Here is an 8,139-nt window from a genome sequence, read left to right on the forward strand (position 1 = left end):
GTGTAGTGAGCAACCACAATTGTATAATCTTTGAAGTTCAAGATGAAGATACTCTAGACATTCTACCAATGCAGTTTGGACAATTGGTGAGCCATATTTTTTTCCTACATAAGAATATTTTTCCTTTAATCAATTGAAATATTTGTTTTTTGCGAAACGATTTATCCTTTCATCATGGCTTCAGGGTACTATGATCTTGTTCATGAGTGTGAGCTTTGAGATTTTCCAATAACTTTAATAGTGAGCAACCACAATTGTATAATCTTTGAAGTTCAAGATGAAGATACTCTAGACATTCTACCAACGCAGCTTGGACAATTGGTGAGCCATATTTTTTTCCTACATAAGAATATTTTCCTTTAATCAATTGAAATATTTGTTTTTTGCGAAACGATTTATCCTTTCATCATGGCTTCAGGGTAGTATGATCTTGTTCATGAGTGTGAGCTTTGAGATTTTCCAATAACTTTAATACAGAATAAAGGGAAATGTTATATTGAGGTTCACAATTTTAGGGCTTATTGTTCATGGTTGTTGCTGCTAATTGTGAGCTTTGAGATTTTCCAATAACTTTGTTACAGAATAAAGGGAAATGTTATACTGAGGTTCACAATTTTAGGGCTTATTGTTCATGGTTGTTGCTGCTATAACATTAGCCAAGGGCGAAGAGGTATGTGTATGATTAATTTATCGTTCTATATATTTGTTATTCAATTTCTCTTGTGGTTTATTTGTGATTTCATATATAATATTTTTTTGTGCAGTGAGTGACTATAGTTGCAGTGTCTAGGATGGTGCAATGTATGTTTTCTTGCTCCACATCGCATGCACACCCCCACAAAACGTGCCTTGTTGGGGAGGTGGGTAAGGTCGAGCAGACAAGCATACTGACCCTTCAACCAATTAACCATCGTGGTAACATACAACACTACTGCGTTGTGGACCTTCGGATTTTGAGTGTTCAATATGTTTAGATATGCTTAGATTCATTTTCCTAAAAATTCACATCTTATGAAAACATTGTTTGTATTAGAAATATAATATTTTATTGATATCTAGTGCAAATGGCTTGTTCCATTGAACATGAATACATGAAATAAAAAATGGACTCTCCCCTTTTATTAACAATCTTAAAGAACGTTGTTCTTCTTATTACGATTAATTATTACGTTAGACTCTTTTTAACTTATATAATGATTCTAATATCTTATTTTGTATCTGTTGTAGATGGCTTGTTTCGTTGAGCACGAACAAGTGGAATACAAAAGAGAGTGTCCATAATTATAAAACAAACTCTAAGGGAGGTGTGTTTTCTATCATGAATGATTATTGGTTTTGAAATATACTTACCATTACTAATTGTGTGTATATTTTAACCTTATTCAACCCACTTTTTTTCGTTTCAGCAGAGGAGAGCACATTGTAGGAGATATGTTGGGTGTGGAAAAGGAAATGAAGGAAGCAGACATGGAAAATGGACATTATTGTTCAGAAATGAATGTGAAATAACATACCTATATGCAATAATTTTCAATCAAAAGTATCGTTTGCTAATTTGTGGCTGCACTTGTTTGTTATTCAATTTATTATGTGTTATCTATGCTCTCATAATCAACTATAATGATCTTCCTTATGTAGTGAGCGACTACAATTGTATAATCTACAAAGGTGAAGTGGTGAAGATACATTAGAAATTCTTCAAACTTGCACAAAGGATGGGTGAGCCATACTTTTCTCCTACAATATACTATTGTCCTTTAATACACAGAAATATTTTGTTTTTGCATAACGATTGATCATTTTGTAATGGTTTCAACAGAAAATCAATTAGATAAGATGGAGGTTATAATTCATAAATGAAGGTGAACCACCTTAAATATATGCAATGCATTTCACTCACAATTATCTTTCATTCATTTGTGAATCCAATTGCTTGCTTTTCTATTTATTACATGTTTTATATGTGGTCTCACACTTAACTATATCAATCTGCTTTGTGTAGTGAGCAACCACAATTTTATAATCTTTGAAGTTCAAGGTGAAGATACTCTAGACATTCTACCAATGCAGCTTGGACGATTGGTGAGCCATATTTTTTTCCTACATAACAATATTTTCCTTTAATTGATTGAAATATTTGTTTTTTGCGAATCGATTTATCCCTTCATCATGGCTTCAGGGTAGTATGATCTTGTTCATGAATGTGAGCTTTGAGATTTTCCAATAACTTTGATACAGAATAAAGGGAAATGTTATATTGAGGTTCAAAATTTTAGGGCTTGTTGTTCATGGTTGTTACTGCGATAACATTAGCCAAGGGTGAACAGATAGATATGTGTATGATTAATTTATCGTTCTATATATTTGTTATTCAATTTCTCTCATGGTTTATTTGTGATCTCATATATAATATTACTTTGTGTAGCGAGTGACTATAGTTGCAGTGTCTAGGATGGTGCAGCGTATGTTTTCTTGCTCCACATCACATGCACAGCCTCACACAAAGTGCCTTGTAGGGGAGGAGGGTAAGGTCGAGCAGACAAGCATACTGACCCTTCAACCAATTAACCATCATGGTAACATACAACACTACTGCCTTGTGGGCCTTGGGATTTTGAGTGTTCAATATGTTTAGATATGCTTAGATTCATTTTCTGAAAAATTTACATCTTATGAAAACATTGTTTGTATTAGAAATATAATATTTTATTGATATCTAGTGCAAATGGCCTCTTCCATTTAACATGAATACATGAAATAAAAAATGGACTCTCCCCTTTTATATGACAGTCTTAAAGAAAGTTGTTCTTCTTATTACGATTAATTAATATGGTAGACTCTTTTTAACTTATATAACGATTCTAATATCTTATTTTGTATCTCTTGTAGATGGCTTGTTTTGATGAACACGAACAAGTGGAATACAAAAGAGAGTGTCCATCATTATAAAACAAACTCTAAGGGAGGTGTGTTTTCTATTATGAATATTTATTGGTTTTGAAATATGCTTACCATTACTAATTGTATGTATATTTTAACCTTATTCAACCCACTTTTTTTTCTTTCAGCACAGGAGAGCATATTGTAGGAGAGATGTTTCTCCCCTTTTATATGACAGTCTTAAAGAAAGTTGTTCTTCTTATTACGATTAATTAATATGGTAGACTCTTTTTAACTTATATTACGATTCTAATATCTTATTTTGTATCTCTTGTAGATGGCTTGTTTTGATGAGCACGAACAAGTGGAATACAAAAGAGAGTGTCCATCATTATAAAACAAACTCTAAGGGAGGTGTGTTTTCTATTATGAATAATTATTGGTTTTGAAATATGCTTACCATTACTAATTGTATGTATATTTTAACCTTATTCAACCCACTTTTTTTTCCTTTCAGCACAGGAGAGCACATTGTAGGAGAGATGATGTGCAAAGGGGATATTTGCAAAATAAAATTAGGAGAGCACATTGTAGGAGAGATGACTCTCCCCTTTTATATTGCAGTCTTAAAGAAAGTTGTTCTTCTTATTACGATTAATTAATATGGTAGACTCTTTTTAACTTATATTACGATTCTAATATCTTATTTTGTATCTCTTGTAGATGGCTTGTTTTGATGAGCATGAACAAGTGGAATACAAAAGAGAGTGTCCATCATTATAAAACAAACTCTAAGGGAGGTGTGTTTTCTATTATGAATAATTATTGGTTTTGAAATATGCTTACCATTACTACTTGTATGTATATTTTAACCTTATTCAACCCACTTTTTTTCCTTTTAGCACAGGAGAGCACATTGTAGGAGAGATGATGTGCAAAGGGGATATTTGCAAAAAAAAGTTGTTCTTGTCTACGTGTTTTGTTTTTTGAGTTTGAGCATGGCCATGCTTTGAGTTGTACTTATTTTCCAATGTTTGTTTTTTTTTGGCTCATTTTTTGTAGTTTGGTCTTGGTTTCATTTTTTATGTGTGTTGTACTCGTTTTCATTTGTTTTCCTCTTTTCATGTTTTTGGTAGATTGGTCTTGGTTTCATGTTTTGGGTGTGGAAAAGGAAATGAAGGAAGCAGACATAGAAAATGGAGGTTGGAGGTTATTGTTCATAAATGAAGGTTATTGTTCACTTAAAAGTATCGTGGAATACAAAAGAGAGTGTCCATCATTATAAAGCAAACTCTAAGGGAGATGCGTTTTCTATTATGAATAATTATTGGTTTTGAAATATGCTTACCATTACTAATTATGTGTATATTTTAACTTTATTCAACTCACTTTTTTTCCTTTCAACAGAGAAGAGCACATTGTAGGAGAGATGATGTCCAAAGGGGATATTTGAATTTTTTTTTGTTCTTTTCTGCATGTTTTGTTTTTTGAGTTTGAGCATGGCCATGCTTTGAGTTGTACTTATTTTTCTTCGTTTGGTTTTTTTTGGGCTCATCTTTTGTAGTTTGGTCTTGGTTTCATTTGTTAGGTGTTTTGTACTCGTTTTCGATTGTTTTCCTTTTTGCATGTTTTTTGTAGTATGGTCTTGGTTTCATGTGTTGGGTGTGGAAAAGGAAATGAAGGAAACAGACATAGAAAATGGAGGTTATTGTTCATTAATGAAGGTGAGATAACATACCAATATGTAGTAATTTTCACTTAAATGTATCGTTTGCTAATTTGTGGCTCCACTTGTTTGTTATTCAATTTATTATGTGTTATCTATCCTCTCATAATCAACTATAATGATCTTCTTTATGTAGTGCACGACTACAATTGTATAATCTACAAAGGTGAAGTGGTGAAGATACATTAGAAATTCTACAAACTTGGCACAAAGGATGGGTGAGCGATAATTTTCTCCTACAAAATACTATTGTCCTTTAATACACAAAAATATTTTCTTTTTGCATAACGATTGATCATTTTGTAATGGTTTCAACAGAAAATCAATGAGATAAGATGGAGGTTATCATTCATAAATGAAGGTGAACCACCTTAAATATATGCAATGCATTTCACTCACAATTATCTTTCTTTCATTTGTGAATCCAATTGCTTGTTTTTCTATTTATTACATGTTTTATATGTGGTCTCACACTCAACTATATCAATCTGCTTTGTGTAGTGAGCAACCACAATTATATAATCTTTGAAGTTCAAGGTGAAGATACTCTAGACATTCTACCAATGTAGTTTGGATGATTGGTGAGCCATATTTTTTTCCTACGTAAGAATATTTTCCTTCTACCAATGTAGTTTGGATGATTGGTGAGCCATATTTTTTTCCTACGTAAGAATATTTTCCTTTAATCGATTGAAATATTTGTTTTTTGCGAATTAATTTATCTTTTTGTCATGGCTTCAGGGTAGTATGATCTTGTTCATGAATGTGAACTTTGAGATTTTCCAATAACTTTGATACAGAATAAAGGGAAATGTTATATTGAGGTTCACAATTTTAGGGCTTGTTGTTCATGTTTGTGTTGCTTTAACATTAGCCAAGGGTGAATACGTATGTGTATGATTAATTTATCGTTCTATATATTTGTTATTCAATTTCTCTCGTGGTTTATTTGTGATCTCATATATAATATTACTTTGTGCAGTGAGTGACTATAGTTGCAGTGTCTAGGATGGTGCATCGTATGTTTTCTTGCTCCACATCGCATGCACACCCCCACATAACGTGCCTTGTAGGGGAGGTGGGTAAAGTCGAGCAGACAAGCATATTGACCTTTCAACCAATTAACCATCGTGGTAACATACAACACTACTGCCTTGTGGACCTTGGTATTTTGAGTGTTCAATATGTTTAGATATGCTTAGATTCATTTTCCGAAAAATTTACATCTGATGAAAACATTGTTTGTATTAGAAATATAATATTTTATTGATATCTAGTGCAAATGGCTTGTTCCATTGAACATGAATACATGAAATAAAAAATGGACTCTATCCTTTTATATACCATTGTTCAAGAAAGTTGTTCTAACTTCTTCTTATTACGATTAAACTTCTTCTTATTACGATTAAACTTCTTCTTATTACGATTAATTATTACGTTAGACTCTTTTTAACTTATATAACAATTCTAATATCTTATTTTTTTATCTATTGTAGATGGCTTGTTTTGACGAGCACGAACAAGTGGAATACAAAAGAGAGTGTCCATCATTATAAAACAAACTCTAAGGGAGGTGTGCTTTCTATTATGTATAATTATTGGTTTTGAAATATGCTTACCATTACTAATTGTGTGTATATTTTAACCTTATTCAACCCACTTTTTTTCCTTTGAACAGAGGAGAGCACATTGTAGGAGAGATGATGTGCAAAGGGGGTATTTGCAATTTTATTTTTTTTGTTCTTGTCTGCATGTTTTGTTTTCTGAGTTTGAGCATGGCCACGCTTTAAGTTGTACTTATTTTCCTTCGTTTGTTTTGCTTTTGGCTCACTTTTTGTAGTTTGGTCTTGGTTTCATTTGTTAGTTGTGTTGCACTTGTTTTCGTTTGTTTTCCTTTTTTCATGTTTTTTGTAGCTTGGTCTTGGTTTCATGTGTTGGGTGTGGAAAAGGAAATGCAGGAAGCATAAATAGAAAATGGAGGTTATTGTTCATAAATGAAGGTGAGTTAACATACCTATATGCAGTAATTTTCACTTAAAAGTATCATTTGCTAATTTGTGGCTCCACTTGTTTGTTATTCAATTTATTATGTGTTATCTATGCTCTCATAATCAACTATAATAATTTTCTTTATGTAGTGAATGACTACAATTGTATAATCTACAAAGGTGAAGTGGTGAAGATACATTAGAAACTCTACAAACTTGGCTCAAAGGATGGGTGAGCCGTACTTTTGTCCTACAAAATACTATTGTCCTTTAATACACAGAAATATTTTCTTTTTGCATAACGACTGATCATTTTGTAATGGTTTCGACATAAAATCAATGAGATAAGATGGAGTTTATCATTCATAAATGAAGGTGAACCACCTTAAATATATGCAATGCATTTGACCCACAATTAACTTTCATTCATTTGTGAATCCAATTGCTTGCTTTTCTATTTATTACATGTTTTATATCTAGTCTCACACTTAACTATATCAATCTGCTTTTTGTAGTGAGCAACCACAATTGTATAATCTCTGAAGTTCAAGATGAAGATACTTTAGACATTCTACCAATGCAGCTTGGACAATTGGTGAGCCATATTTTTTTCCTACATAAGAATATTTTCCTTTAATCAATTGAAATATTTGTTTTTTGCGAATCGATTTATCCTTTCATCATGGCTTCAGGGTAGTATGATCTAGTTCATGAGTGTGAGCTTTGAGATTTTCCAATAACTTTAATACAGAATAAAGGGAAATGTTATATTGAGGTTCACAATTTTAGGGCTTATTGTTCATGGTTGTTGCTGCTAATTGTGAGCTTTGAGATTTTCCAATAACTTTGTTACAGAATAAAGGGAAATGTTATATTGAGGTTCACAATTTTAGGGCTTATTGTTCATGGTTGTTGTGGCTATAACCTTAGCCAAGGGCAAAGAGATATGTGTATGATTAATTTATCGTTCTATATATTTGTTATTCAATTTCTCGTGGTTCATTTGTGAGTTCATATATAATATTACTTTGTGCAGTGAGTGACTATAGTTGCAGTGTCTAGGATGGTGCAATGTATGTTTTCTTGCTCCACATCGCATGCACACCCCCACAAAATCCCCTTTTATATAACAATCTTAAAGAACGTTGTTCTTCTTATTACGACTAATTATTACGTTAGACTCTTTTTAACTTATATAATGATTCTAATATCTTATTTTGTATCTGTTGTAGATGGCTTGTTTTGCTGAGCACGAACAAGTGGAATACAAAAGAGAGTGTCCATCATTATGAAACAAACTCTAAGGGAGGTGTGTTTTCTATCATGAATAATTATTGGTTTTGAAATATGCTTACCATTACTAATTGTGTGTATATTTTAACCTTATTCAACCCACTTTTTTTCCTTTCAGCAGAGGAGAGCACATTGTAGGAGAGATGTTGTGTGTGGAAAAGGAAATGAAGGAAGCAGACATAGAAAATGGAGGTTATTGTTCAGAAATGAAAGTGAAATAACATACCTATATGCAGTAATTTTCAATTCAAA

The 8,139-nt window shown here is 32.2% G+C and overlaps 1 long non-coding RNA gene across 2 annotated transcripts; it reads left to right on the forward strand.

Annotated features, from left to right (window-relative positions):
* Positions 1-7,108: 7,108 nt before the first annotated feature.
* On the forward strand, positions 7,109-8,139 carry LOC149259641 (uncharacterized). Of its 2 annotated transcripts, none has more exons than XR_016257763.1 (3): positions 7,109-7,189; positions 7,827-7,903; positions 8,006-8,139. It is a non-coding gene; the product is annotated as an uncharacterized LOC149259641 (long non-coding RNA). The 2 variants fall into 2 exon arrangements; XR_016257765.1 differs by having other exon boundaries at positions 8,009-8,139.

The sequence above is a fragment of the Pinus tabuliformis genome, chromosome 6 (genome assembly GCF_031772625.1).
Source record: "Pinus tabuliformis cultivar Carrire ecotype Pingquan chromosome 6, CPIR1, whole genome shotgun sequence".
Lineage (NCBI taxonomy): Eukaryota > Viridiplantae > Streptophyta > Pinopsida > Pinales > Pinaceae > Pinus > Pinus tabuliformis.